This window comes from Orcinus orca, chromosome 5 (genome assembly GCF_937001465.1).
Source record: "Orcinus orca chromosome 5, mOrcOrc1.1, whole genome shotgun sequence".
NCBI lineage: Eukaryota > Metazoa > Chordata > Mammalia > Artiodactyla > Delphinidae > Orcinus > Orcinus orca.
Genome location: NC_064563.1, coordinates 130,931,218 through 130,944,771, shown reverse-complemented (window position 1 = coordinate 130,944,771; position 13,554 = coordinate 130,931,218).

Below are 13,554 nucleotides of genomic sequence, written 5' to 3'. Positions count from 1 at the left end.
AAGCCTTCTAAGAATGGCCCTACCTTCCACCCAGTGGCCACAGCCATAAACCTCATCGACATCTAAACATTCTCCCTTTACTTGCTCTTCCACATCCAGTTAGTCACCGTCCTACAAATTCTATCTCCTTCATTTGTCTCAAAATCATCTTTTCCCTCAATCTCCACTGCCATTGTTTAAGTCCACACTCTCAGCATTTCACTCCAGGTTTAGTTAAATAGCATACTAATGCATCTGCCCACATCAATGGTGCCACTATCTCCCTTCCACCTCTATTCTAGTTACAACTATGAGAATGGTGATTAAAAATGTCAAGTTTTTAAACTTCAGAGTATACTACAAATCTACAGTAATCAAAACAGTTTTGTACTGTCACAAAAACAGACACATAGATCAATGGAACAGAATAGAGAGCCCAGAATTGAACCCACACTTATATGGGTAATTAATCTACAACAAAGGAGTCAAGAATGTACAATGGAGAAAAGTCAGCCTATTCAATAAATGGTGTTAGGAAAACTGGAAAACTACACACAAAAGAATAAAACTGGACTACTTTCTCACACCAAATATGAAAATAAACTCAAAATGGATTAAGGTCTTAAATGTAAGACCTGAAACAATAAAGCTTCTGGAAGAAAATATTGTACTCTTTGATATCTGTCTTAGCATTTTTTTTTGGATATGTCTCCTCAGGTAAGGGAAATAAAAGCAAAAATAAACAAATGGGACTACATCAAACTAAGAAGCTTTTACACAGTGAAGGAAACTATCAACAGAATGAAAGAGCCACCTACTAAATGGGAGAAGATAGTTGCAAAAGATATATCTGATAAGATGTTACTATCTAAAATATACAAAGAACTCAACATCACAAAAACAAACAACCCGATTAAAAAATGGGCAGAGTAGTGAATATACATTTTTCTAAAGAAGACATACAGATGGCCAATAGGCACATGAAAAAATGCTCAACATCACTAATCATCATGGAAATGCAAATCAAAACCATCCTGCTTTGTGACCACCTAGAGGGGTGGGATGACACAAGAGGGAGGGTATATGGGGATATATGTATACGTATAGCTGATGCACTTTGTTATACAGCAGCAACTAACACAACAATGTAAAGCGATTATACTCCAATAAAGATGTTAAAAAAAAACACAATGAAATATCACCTCATATCTGTTAGAATGGCTAATATCAGAAGATAAGAAACAGCAAATGTTGACAAGGATGTGGAGAAAAGAGAACCACTGGGCACTGTTGGTGGGAATGTAAACTGGTGCAGCTATGGAACAGTATGGAAATTTCTCAAAAAACTTTAAAAAAACTACCATATGATCCAGCAATTCCACTCCTAGGTATTTATGCCCCCCAAAATGAAAAATCTAATTAGAAAAGATATATGCACCCCTAAGTTCCTTGATGCATCATTTACAATACTAAGATACAGAAGCAATCTAAGTGCCCATCAATAGATGAACGGATAAAGAAGATTTGGTACGTATATATATAAATAATGGAATATTACCCAACCATAGAAAAGAAGGAAATCTTTCCATTTGCAACAACATGGATGGAACTAGAAGGTATTATGCTAAGTGAAATAAGTCAGACAGAGAAAGACAAATATTATATGATTTCACTTATATGTGGAGTCTAAAATAAAAGAATAAACAAACAAAAACAACAAACAAAAAACAAAATAAAAGAATAAACAGAAACAGAGTCATCAATACAGAGAACAATCAGATGGTTGCCAGAGGGGTTGCCAGGGACTGGGATTAAGAGAGAAATAAGTGAGAGAGATTAAAAGGTACAAACTTTCAGTTACAAAATAAATGGGTCACAGGTATGAAATGTATAGTGTGGGGAATATAGTCAGTAATTATGTAATATCTTTGTATGGTGACAGATGGTAACTAGACTTATCAGGGTGATCATTTTGAAATGTATGGAAATATCGCATCACAGTGTTGTATACCAGGAACCAATATAGTGTTGTAGTTCAATTATGCTTCAAGAACAAACAAACTTGTAGAAAAAGAGATCAGATTTGTGGTTACCAGAGGTGGAGGAGTAGGGGTAGGGGTAGGGGGAATTGGATGAAGGTGGTCAAAAAGTACAAACCTCCAGCTCTAAGATAAATAAGTACTAGGGATGTAATGTACAACATGATAAATATAATTAACACTGCTGTATGTTAAAATATATAAAAGCTGTTAAGACAGTAAATCCTAAGAACTCTCATCACAATGAAAAAGAATTTTCTACTCCTTTAATGTTGTATCTATATGAGATGATGGGTGTTCACTAAAGTTATTGTGATAATTATTTCATGATGTATGTAAGTCAAGTCATTATGCTGTACACCTCAAACTTATACAGTGTTGTATGTCAGTTATATCTCAATAAAACTGGAAGAAAATAAATATTTGAAAAATTAAAAGGGAAAAAATTAAAAAATAAATTAATTAAAAAATAAAAGGGAAAAATGAATTTCAGGATTTTCAGTTAGAGGTTTGAGAATTCTGATCACACACTAACGAGATCTCTACGGGAAACTTCTCTAAATTTCCATTTCCTTACCTCTATAATGAGCCTAATTACACTTTTTTGGAGGTTTGTCAGGAGAATTGAATGAGATACTACGCAAGTAGCTCTTAAACATTGCCTGGCACATAAAAAGTCCCCAATAAGTAAAGAAACTCTATCTTTGTTAACGTTACCTTATCATAACAAAATTCTGATTGTTTTATTTTCCTGGTTATAATCCTAAAATGACATTTCCAGTGCACCCAGAATAAGTTCAGACTCTTCATTTTAGTTTCTATGAACTTCATAATCTGGCTTCTGCCTTCCTTTTGCTTCATCTCCTTAACCGACCTCACATGCCATGTCTTCCCTAGACACATGGGACAACTATAGTTTCCAAAACATACCCTGCTATGTCCTCAGCATATCCACATTGCTGTCACTGCTCTTGAATGAGTTTATTGTTTTTATCAGCCAAAAGATTCCTATTCATTCTTTAAAACTCAGATCAAATCTCAAAATCTGCTAGGAAATGTTCCTTTTCCACACAATCTCATTTATCCACATCTATGGGAATCGCATCTTGGGTGTACCTACATCTTTGTGTAACTACATCAAAGCTTTTATCATCTTCTTCTCTTTGTGCTTCTTAGCTTGACTCTCTCTCCCTGTCCCCCCAATCCAGTACCATAAACTCTGTTGGTACATGGGTCTTGTCTGTGTGTTCACCTCCTCCTATGCCTATCACATAGCAAATGCTCAAAGCAAGTAGAGGAAGGAAGGGAGGGAGGGAGGGAGAGAGGGAGGGAGGAAGGAAGGAAGGAAAAGAAGGAAAGAAAGAAGGAAAGAAGGAATGGAGCAAATGGGAAGATAAGAGTAAATAGATGAAAAAAGGAAAACCAGCCATTTCTTACTCTGCTAATGTCGTCCCATGGTATTAGCTCTTCAGCTTCTCAAGGCTCATAGACCCTCATTTTGCTGCAGAGAGAGACGTTATAATCTCTCATATAGAGAGTTCGTGTCTTCATCTCCCTGCAAACAACTGCCCAGGTAGCTTTGCTTCTGTGCTCCCTATTCAATGGAGTCCCTGCCTCCAGCCTTTTTTTTTTTTTTTTTTTTGCGGTACGCGGGCCTCTCACTGTTGTGTCCTCTCCCGTTGCGGAGCACAGGCTCCGGACACGCAGGCTCAGCGGCCATGGCTCACGAGCCCAGCCGCTCCGCGGCATATGGGATCTTCCTGGACAGGGGCACGAACCCGTGTCCCCTGCATCGGCAGGCGGACTCTCAACCACTGCGCCACCAGGGAAGCCCCAGCCTTTTTTTAAATCCACTCTGATCCACAGATCTTCATCCTAACAATAGATCCTTTATTAATCTGGAGAGATTTATCCCTTTGACTTTCTGCAGTGCACTTTCAATGACGGGAACAAAAGGACAACCTGTGAAAAGAGCTAGAGAGAGGAATTTGTGCTTTACTCGTATGACTCCCCAGTAACTCAGTGATTCATTGAACAAATATATTTTGAACACTTGCCCTTTGCCTAATAGCGCATGATGCACAAGAAATACAAAAGCTGATACGCAAAGGTCCTGGTTTGGCAAGCTCACAGATTAGTAGATTCTTTCAACTGACATTGTTTTGAGTGCCTACTATGTGCCAGGCGCTGTACTTGGTGCTGGGGAAGTAGCAGTGAACAAAACATAAAAAGTTCCTGTTCTCACGGCAGTGACACCCTAGAAAGAAAAGCAGACAAACATTTGGGCTGCTCTGAGGAGAAAAGAATAAAGAGGAGCAAAGACAAGCACTGGGAGATCAATTATCTACTTAAGGTGGACCAATCAAGAAGTGATTGTACATTTCTTAGAGTAGGGTGGTAATGGTGGTAAAAGAAAACAAAACAAAACCAAAAAACTATTGAATTCTGTGGCGTCGACTGAATCTCCTGACAGATTGAACATGAGTTCTTAAAGAGAAACATGAGTCACGCTGACATCAAGTATTTTTGAATAGTACCTGAGAGAAAAGAGCCACCTTTCCTTGATTTGGAAAAGTCAGCAAGAGTAGATTTTTTTAGTGAAATAAGAAGCAAGATGATGATCTGAGAGTAAAGAATGAAGAGGAAGTGTAGAGAAGAGAGAACTAGTTGTCTGGGAAAGTATTTAATTGTCTATCCCCTCTGTGGTTTGAAGGTGAGAGGAAGATGAAAGATAAAAATGTTTAACTTTATGTGGTATGTTTGAGATGCCTAGAAAGAATAACGGCATTTATATATAATCACTGGAAGATGTAATCACTAAAAGACATAACGGTGTAAATTTAAATCAGGATATGTTGTGTTGGTGGAACTGTAACAGTGATATAACTTATCACAGTAGGGGTTCAGGACATCATTCTCCTGCATTAGAGTTACAACAGGGGAACATTTTGTATTTTAGAAAAGAATTGCTTTATTCTTTGTGGATTAGGATAAAGGACCACCAATCCTTTAGGAGTATAATCTTTCTTTATGGCAGCAAAAGTTACACATCATGAGTAATGGGGCTTATGTCGCAGAAATAAATGAATATTCACCAATAGCCGAGAAAAGCATGGTTAACTCCTCTCTGCAGGAGCATTGGCTTATTGCATGCCCAGCTTTATTAAACATTTAGCCTCAGTTGTAAAAACTGTGGAAAGAAAAACCTTCAGTTCATGTATCAGAAGAATCAGAATGCATCTCAAAGTTTATCATCTGTATTTCAACCAAAGAACATTTGGTGGATTTTGGTAGTGCTTTATGTAGAATGTGTTGAGTTCTTATATTTCAATAAATAGAATTTACCCCCTGCTTACATGGTAAAAAAAAAAAAAAAGTGTTTTAAGAAGGGAGAAATGATGAACTGCAACAAATGTTACTGGTGATTAAAATAAAATGAAGGCTGAGATTTACCTTTGAGCTTGACAATTTTAAAGTCGTTAATGACAATGACAAAAACAGTTTTTGAGAAGTAAGGGGTAAGAGGGCCTGACAAGAGGAGGTTCCAGAGAGAACAAAAGGAGAGTAACTAGAAATACAGAATATAAATAACTCTTCTAAGGGGTTTTTTCCCAAGAGGAGCAGAGATATGGAGTCATAGCTGCAGGAACATATGGGTTAAGGGAGGGTTGTTAAAATGGAAGATCTTATGGGTCCTTTGAAAGCTAATAGAAATGACACAGTGTGAGTAGAAATGATGACGCAGGAGGAGAGAAGTCGTAGGGAAGTAGAGAGAAAATGGAAACTAATGATGAAATAGAGGAATTGGCTTTAGATAAAATGAGGGAGGACAGATCAACCATGGTTACTGGAGATTAAGGCAAAGAAAAGATGTAAGTATTAGATTTATTAAGGGAACATGGCAAATTCTCTTTTTTTTAAGGTTTTTGTTTTTTTGATGTGGATCATTTTTTAAAAGTCTTTATTGAATTTGTTACAATATTGCTTCTGTTTTTTTTTTTTTCCATGCTTCGGTTTTTTGGCCACGAGGCATGTGGGATCTTAGCTCCCCAACCAGGAATCGAACCCACACCCCCTGCATTGGAAGGCAAAGTCTTAAACACTGGACCACCAGGGAAGTCTCTCAAATTCTCTTTTGATTGTTTTTATTTTTCAGCAAAATACAAAGCAAGGTTGAGACTAAGAAATGGGGAGATGGTGGAGGCTTGAGAGAGAGCAGAAGGGATGAACGAGTTAGTTACCTGGGACAGTTTTTAATTGTCTGTCCTCTCTGTGGAATATTTCCTGCAGAAGTCCCCCATCAAAACCACATGAGTCTATGTCATGGCCACAAATCATGATGGAGAGGTGAGCCCTTGTTCTAAATCTGGTTAATTCCGTCTTCTCTTAAGACCTCAACCTCCTGGATAAGCCTAGGAGTTAGGACCTCACACAAGATGGGCGAATACTAATTCCTTCCATGGGAATTTCGGACCTGGAAATGAGAGTGTCAATCTCCCTCTGGAAAGGCTTGATGTGTGGAAATGCAAATCCTTATTTCATGCCAGGGGAAAGTGAAAAGCACATCTGCAGGGACAGGGGTTGGGGAGAATAAAGTGATGTGAATAAACAGCAAAGTGAGAGGGTCCTGAGAGTGTTGTTAACCCTAACTCCAGGCATTCCTGAATCCTAGACCTTGGATTGCAAGAGAATCCTTAATACTGTCCCATACCCTTTTTTGCTTGACATAGCTTGACTTTGTTTTCTATCACATGCAGCTATAAGGTTCCAAAATAAGCCACGCTCCACCATGGCTGGCCTGGTGAATAAGCAGAACAGGCACTAAGGGTATATAATATGAGGGATTCAGGAAAGTGAACTTTCTTGAGCAAAGTATCTTCCCCAATTCACCAGCTGTGGTTTATGAAATTCCACAATGAGGGTGGAAGGGACTCACCATTTACAGAGTAACTTCTAGAAGTCTAACCCTAAGCTAGGTGTCTTAAAAAATATCTCACTGAGATAGCCAGTCCTTTGGCACTGGAGAAAAGCTTAATTTTCCAGAGCCCATGGAAGAAATATCCCTTCCTAAAATATACACATAGATGTCCAAAATATCAGTGTATATGCCTTTGTCCAGCTTTAGGTGGGGGTAACATTAATTATGATATTTAGAAATGATAAACTTATGATTTAATGAGAAGAAAACAGTGAGGTAAGAAAATGTGAATTCTTGAGCTGGAGACAAAGACACTGAAAATAAGATTACAGTAGACAGAGGGCTAGGAGTGAAGTGGCAGTCACGAAAAATACAACAGCAGACAGAGGTAAATCAGGCATAAAAGGAAAAGCTATAGGCAGCTGCTGAAAGCAACACATTCAGACAGATAAAAAAAGTGTCTGGGAAGGAGAGAGACTGGTGTGTGGAAATGCCTATTAAGGGAATCAATTATTGCTCAATATGTCAGGTGAGCGTTCTCAACTGGATTATAAGGTTGGAAGGGATTACATAAAAAGTAATGTCCTTAGTTATCAGAAGTTCAAAAAAGAAATGTCTGCCTGGATTCAGATTAAAAGCCAGTGGAGAAAAAGAATGTGATACAGAAAATAAATGTCCATAAAAGCCAACTCTCTATCCCATGGAAAGCTTTTTATTTTCAGCTAGAATAAATAACAGGGTATTGTACTTACTGAAATTTAGCTACCAAAACAGAGATATCTAATGCATATATATTTATATAATACATATACTGGATACATATTGTATATCTCTTTGATTTGGTGGCTAAATTTAAAATATACAAATATAAAAACATAAAGAAATATGTATATATATATATATATAATGCTATACAAAAATATTATTAAGAAAGGATTATGGGGAGGATTCAAAGTTAAAGGGGCAAGGTTGTAATTTGGGGTGGAGAAAGCCTTAGCAATGAGCTCCCTGCGGTGGAAAAGATCAACAGTAGAATCCTTACACTTACCCCCCTTTTGGAACCGGGAAATCTACCCAATACTTAATTTAAATCTTTATTCTAGAAATTTTCTTCTCCCAGCATTCAGAGCCTGCTGAAGGAGAGTTCTTTACAATCTGGGAAATATTCATACAATTATTTAGGCTCAATTCTCCCTTCTCCCTTTTCTTTTTCCATCTGAGTCTCATTTGAGAGACTTTTCCTCAAGCAATTCTCCAAACGAGGTGTGGGAAAAATATTTCTGAACAACAGGAATTGCAATGGTTTTCAAAATGGCATATCCAAATGTGATTTGAAATGAATAACCCAAAACTTTAAAATTTTTCCCATCATCACAGACACATAGAATGAAAATGAAATGAATCTGGAAAGGAATTTAGGAACCATATGGTACAAAATGCTTATTTTGTTCATAAATAAACTAAGGCCCAGATAGCCAAAAAGAAAGGACCACGGCCATACTGATCGGATCACACAACTGGAAGGAAATCAGAGGCGTTCCACCCTCAGCCCCAATTTCTTCTGAAATATACCTTCTGGGACTTTTGAAGAACTTTCATAAACTCCTGACAGCATTTTAATCTACACATTAATAGCTAATATAAAGGAGATCACTAAAAAGATGATTAATTCAAAAATCTAAACAGCACATACCCTTTGTGAATGAAACGAAGCAATTCATTAAAAATTGGAAGGGGAGAAAAAAATCTTAAATAGTAAAAATAATGCTCTATAGTTAAAGTTATCCATGTACCACATAGATGAGCACCATAAAGTTACACCTAAAATCCCATTCATTATAGAGTCACCAAAAAAAATAGCAGAACGCTAGAAGGAGTGGTTACTGAGAGAGAATATCCAATTGATGGTCTTTTTCCATCAAAAGCATTGACAGCAGAGCACAGCAGGTCTGCATCCAAGAAGACAGCTGAGAAAATACTAGAGTAGCTGGACAGGTACAGCAGAACTGTGAATTTTCTCTATTAAATTCAGGAACTGTTCTACATAGAAAAGGTTTGTTAAAATATAAGAATGAAAGCATTGATTAAATAGTAAAATGAGGGAGATTTCACCGAAGTCACTAAAGGGGGGCACTCAGCCCAGCCTAGATCTAATGCTCCCTAACCCGATATGGGGCAGGACTCAGAGACGGAAGATGTCAGCTGACTGGACTGAGGTCCAGAAACTCAGATGAGGTCTTTTCTAGGGCAGTTAAGGAAGGGTGGAAAGATAGGAAACTTGGTGTAGGAAGAAAGGTAAGAGACGAACCCTGCAGAAATGTGAGGAATATGGGAATAAGGTTGAGTCAGGCACCAACAGAGAATCCATCAAGAACACAAATTGGGTGAGTAGCTTAACGGGTCATCAGCAGCCCCACCCAATGGACAAGAGACCCAGTCAGGCTCAGCTGGCCAGCTTGGTTCTGTCTTAACGGACCCTTTGATGAGGCAACCTGAGGTCTTAGCTCAACCCAGTGACCATGAATCATGTGTTTCAACACTAAGCCATTTTAACATAACGCCAAATGAAAGTAAAGAAAATAGGGTGCCTGACCAGAGGGGCAGAACTAATGGGTCTGCGAGAGCCCATTATTTCTTTGGTGTATTAACCTTCAAGGGAGAAAAGAGCTTTAAGGCCAGAGGAAGCAGCAGCTTCTCAGGCATTAAGAAGATTAAGGGAAATAGTACTGGACTGGAACAGAGAGGAAATTATTTGCCGGTCTTGGAGAGGACATTTCTGTTGTTATTGGCCCTATAAACTATCTTCACCCTCAGTTCCAAATCAGGCAGGGCTGATGGGATTTGTTGAGGCAATATATCAAATTAGTCTGGAGGGAGGCCTGGAGCCAAGGAGTGTCCTAAATTTATCTAAGTGACAGGACACTTATAAGAGCAAATGGAGCTCCTAGCTGCCACTGTGGACATCAAAGCCAAAATGATGCTAATTAGAAGGCCTGTGCCTTTAGTTCCAGGGAAGAAAGGAAGATTCGGAGAGCAGACCAAGGTCCACCTAAAGTCTTTATTACCAGGCTTGAACTTGCATGAAAATGAAAGAAAATGTCATGAACACAATCAGAAGTTTGGAGATTTCCAGCACCATTAGAACACATGAGGGCTATAATGATGCACACCTACCCCATTCATTGGATTGAGAATGATCAAGATCACATGAATATTATAAAAGCAAGTAAACTGTCTACTAAGCTTTAAGGCAAGAGGCTGTGGAAAGATATTCACCGGCTGAGTGAACACTGAGAGGCCCCGAGGGGCCCTGAGGAGCCCCCTCCAGCCTGGAGAGCTGCCCTTTCGTCACCCTCAGGGGGTAGGAGGCATACATTGTGCTTAGCAAAGCCATAAGAGTCATCTGAGCTTCTCAGTGTAATGCAGTCAGCTTCAATAGACCACAGCCAAACACATCCTACGATTTATGTTCTTGAGGGTTCACAGCAAGTTCATCATCTTCACACGGACCAGCTAAGCCCTCCCTGTCCCTCACCAATCTCCTCTGCCTCAAGCTGGGTTCCTCAAGAAGCAGACCCTAAGAGTTTAATGTGCAGAACGTTTACATGGGAGAGCCCTAAGTTTCAACACCCGAGCAAAGAAGGAAAAGGAAGAAAGATTCGGCAGAAGTTGAGTCATGATGCTGACCATAACAGCCTCAATCAATGTCATGGGCAGCTCTGAGGCCAGATGCCCCTTCAGAGTTGTCCTGAGATGGGTCAAGATGGCCAGGACTTTAAACCCTCCCTGATCAGTCACTAGATGTGGACCACTCGGGGAAGTGTGCGACCATTGGGCAGGGCAGCTCACTGTAGTTCAGGCAGTCTCTGAAGGGGCTGACAGCTGAAGGCTGGTGCCAACAGCATCCCAACAGGTGGAGCAACAAATCCTTCCTTAAAGGAGGATCTGGACAGCACATCACTGTATCTACCACATGCTCTCCATGTGTTTTCTAAATTTCCACGCAACTCCAGGAAGTGAACGTGCAATTGAAGTTTGAACCTCCCAACCATTTTCAATGCAGAAACCATGGCAGGAAAAGAAAAAATGCCAAGTTTGAAAAATGTTTTGATGCCAAGCACCCTGAAGAATTAAAGTAACAGCCTCTGGTATTGCAATTATGAGACCAAGACTAAAAAGTGGCTTTGCTTTAAAACAATGTCTTCCCTTTGTCCCCTTCTGAGAAATGTTCACAAATTTCATTCAGTCAGTGACGTCCTATAGAGAGTCTGCTATGTGCTCGGCATTGCACTAGATCCAGCTGTAGGAGATGCCAGAGAAATACAGAACATGATCTCTAACTTTGAGGACGTTTTGGTCTAGATGGGAAGGAAAATAAACACACAAGAGCATAGGAAAGCACCTTTTTGCTCAACTACAAGCTCTTGGGAGGTCAAGGTAGCATTGTATAGCATCGTATAGCAAATTTTTACTTAATTACCATATGAACTTGGTCACATTACTGATATGAGGTTGATCGGGACAGCTACATCTATAAGGACCACTTTCTTCTTTTTTTTAAGTATGGTTGATGTATAATATATAAATTGCAGGTGTACAATAGAGTTTTTCACAAATTTTAAAGGTTATACTCCATTTATAGTTATTGTAAAATATTGGCTATATTCCCCCTGTTGTACAATATATCCTTGTAGCTTATTTTATATCTAATAGTTTGTACCTCTTTCCCTCCTATCCCTATATTGCCCCCTCCCCGCTGGATCTAAATCTACTGTACCTAGCTTACAAGTGTGTTGTGAAAATTAAGTAAGGCAAGGGTTATAAGCATGCTTTGTAAGTTATAAGAAATAATGCGAATATTTGCTGCTCCTTCCATACCTGACTCTTAGTGTGTCTTAGATCTAAATCTACTGTACCTAGCTTACAAGTGTGTTGTGAAAATTAAGTAAGGCAAGGGTTATAAGCATGCTTTGTAAGTTATAAGAAATAATGCGAATATTTGCTGCTCCTTCCATACCTGACTCTTAGTGTGTCAAAGAAGGGAGAGAAAAACTGATGAGCTGGACAAGTTAGCGATTTCAAAGAAGGAGACCTGAACATTGGAGCAAAGGCTGTGAGCTGTTAGTGCTCTGCTGGCCCAAAGTGCCCACAGCCTCTGTGATCTGTCCCACGTGATGTTACATTTTGTTTATTCTGAATACCTTTAGAAGGGGTGCATCATTCTAAACACGTTCTAGGTTCGAGCCAGGCACATCATTCCCACGGTCTGTAAAGCCCACTGAACAAGCACTGGGAACAGAGCTGTGTCAAAGAGTTTGTTATTGAACTTGCTGCAGCATGGAGTGAAAACCCGAGGAACTGAGGGCTGTTGCGGGGAGAGGTGGGAGGAGCTTCTTACGGGGTGTAGGCCTGTGTGAAAGGAGCCCCAGGAGGACTGAAGGAAGCCAGAACCAGCTGTGGACTGGAGGCTGTTGGGAGGTGGGGTTTTTTCATGACTGATTAGCTTATTAAGTTTTATCTAGGAGGTGGGAGGGTTAAATTGAGGTTTAGAGTTGTCATGGGTATGTAGTAGACAGAAGAGGGGGAGCCTTAGTCATTTTTGTGTTTATAGCATGGTCCTGTCTCATCCCCAGCATGGTGGCAGTGCAGCCCTGTCTGAACAGTGTATACACTCTGTGAACACGTTTATGATCCTCTGGGAAGGTCACGGCCTTGCTGGCAATGAAGCCACTGTCCGTTTCTCTCGTATCTTCCATCCCACCACATGCACACATTTGCATAAGTCTCTGGGTTTCTTTAGACATCTGGATTTGCTACTCTTATGGGCTAAATTGTGTCCACCTAAAATTTGGATGTTAAAGCCCTGATCCAGTATCTTAGAATGTGACTGTATTTGGAGATGGGGCCTTTAGAGAGGTGATTAAGTTAAATGAGACCATTAGGGTGGGCCCTAATCCAATCTGACTGCATCCTTATAAGAAGAGGAGAGTAGGACACACAGAGGGACATCAGGGATGTACCTCACAGAGGAAGGACCATGTGAGGACACAGGAAAAAGATAGTTATCTGCAGGCCAAGCAGAGAGGCCTTAGAAGAAACCAAACCTGGCAACACTTTGATCTTGGACTTCCAGCCTCCAGAACTGTGAGAAAATAAATAATGTCTGTGGCTTAAGCCCCCCCAGTCTGTGGTACTTCATTATGGCAGTCCTAGAAAACGAATACAGCTACCCTCCCTTAATTGAGATAGGACAACTTGTGAGTGAGAGTCCAGGCTGAAAGAAACCTAACTCTGCCGGGGGGCAGCTTTCAAGGAGATGATATGAAGAGCAGTCTTGAGGATGAGTTAGAATGCGGCGAGCAGAGAAGCAGGCAAGGGTACCCCCTACAGCAGAGAATCTGGAAGTGTGGTCCCTGGACCAGCAGAATCAGCCTCACCTCGGAACTTGTCAGAAATGCAAATTCTCACCGCCCTTCTCACATGTACTAAATCAGAAACCTGGGGGTAGGGCTCGGCCATATTTAACAAGCCCTCCAAGTGATGCGGATGCCGGCTAGGGTGTGAGAACCACAGCCCTACAGTAGGCGAGAAGGCTCCCAAGTGCAATGCTGAGTGGTT